Source organism: Myotis davidii, unplaced genomic scaffold (genome assembly GCF_000327345.1).
Source record: "Myotis davidii unplaced genomic scaffold, ASM32734v1 scaffold649, whole genome shotgun sequence".
Classification (NCBI taxonomy): domain Eukaryota; kingdom Metazoa; phylum Chordata; class Mammalia; order Chiroptera; family Vespertilionidae; genus Myotis; species Myotis davidii.
This window is the reverse complement of record NW_006299392.1, coordinates 250,521-252,053: the sequence shown is the minus strand read 5'-3', so window position 1 is coordinate 252,053 and position 1,533 is coordinate 250,521. Positions and strand designations below refer to the sequence as shown.

At 30.9% G+C, this 1,533-nt stretch overlaps 1 pseudogene; it reads left to right on the top strand.

Moving 5' to 3' along the window:
* Positions 1 to 271: 271 nt before the first annotated feature.
* On the top strand, positions 272 to 763 carry LOC102758050 (annotated as a pseudogene).
* The last annotated feature ends 770 nt before the right edge of the window (positions 764 to 1,533 follow it).

The window sequence follows — 1,533 nt, the reverse complement described above, 5'->3', positions numbered from 1 at the left end:
TCATTAAAGAAATACTGACTTTTCAATATTTTTCTTATATTTTGACATATCTATAGATAGATATAGATATAGGTATAGATATAGATGATATAGACATAGATATACATATACATATATATACATATACATATACATAGATATAACTAGACACTGTGCTAGATTACAATAGGGGTAAAGAAATAAGAAGCCAAGTCTAGCAAGCCAAGTTTTGCTTTGGAGACTATTGTGAAAAACATGGCAAGAAAACCATGAGATAGCTCTGATCGCACCGACCACCTGCAAGATGGCACTGAAAGTCAAGAAGACTAAGAGGACAACCTGGAAGTTTAGTTTGGACCTTACTTATCTAGTAGAAGATGGAATTTTTGATTCTGCAAATTTTGAACAGTTTCTACAGGAGAAGATTAAAGTCAATGGGAAAACGAAATCTTGGGAATGTTGTTCACATTGAATGCTTCAAGAATAAAATCACAGTTGTTTCTTAGAAACAATTCTTTAAAAGATATTTGAAATACCTTACTAAGAAATACCTTAAGAAGAATAGTCTTTGTGATTGGTTTCGTGTGGTTGCATCTGACAAGGAGACATATGAACTTCGTTACTTCCAGATTAGTCAAGTTGAAGATGGATCTGAATCTGAGGACTAGGTGAAGGCACCTTATATAGGGCTTTGCTTATAAATAAAACATATGAAGTGTACCAAGAGAAACATCTAGAAATGGACTTTTAGTTTATCATTGAATAAAAAATGTAATACTCTGTTTAAAAAAAATGAGAGAATAGTTGGCTCACCTCTAAATAACTTACAGTATAGCTTTGTAATGGTTCTGCCACTATATACATACAAGTTCAAGTAAAGCCCTATAATTTTGTTTAATTTAATATATGTATGCAGGAAGTGTTTTATCAAAAACTCACGATATCTAGTAAGATTTCATTAAAGAAAAGTTGATTTATAACTGTCAGATTAGATGTTAGAAAGGATTTCATGGAATCTGATGTATTTTCTTATTGGCTTCACAGACAAACCCATTTCTATCTGCTAAACTGCATCAACTATCTTCTAGTTGATTTTCACTAAAATGCCAATTATATTTCCATGTGGCAAATCTGATTCCAGTGATCATTGTTGGTTTATGAGAAACAAATTGTGCTGAACATGAACTAAATGTAACTGATTATCTGGTGATCAGATGTGCTAAAGGACATTATAAAACTGACATAACCCATTTTTTCTACATAAGGTAATATTGATTTTAAAAAGTAAAGCTATAGAACATATACCTACCTCACCAATACAATTTCTTTCTACTTCAGATAATTAACACCAGTCTGAAACAAAAACAAAAACTCTTGTCAAAATAAATCTTTGAGCTTAAACTAAAACTCAACAGAAAATAGTGGACTAGTATAGACATAGAGGCCTGTACTTGAAAGTTGATTTTCTCAAAATAGTTCTCAAAAAAATAAATCAACCTAGAGACAAAGTGTCAATTATAAATAACCTCCTTATGGAACTAATTATAAAGACAT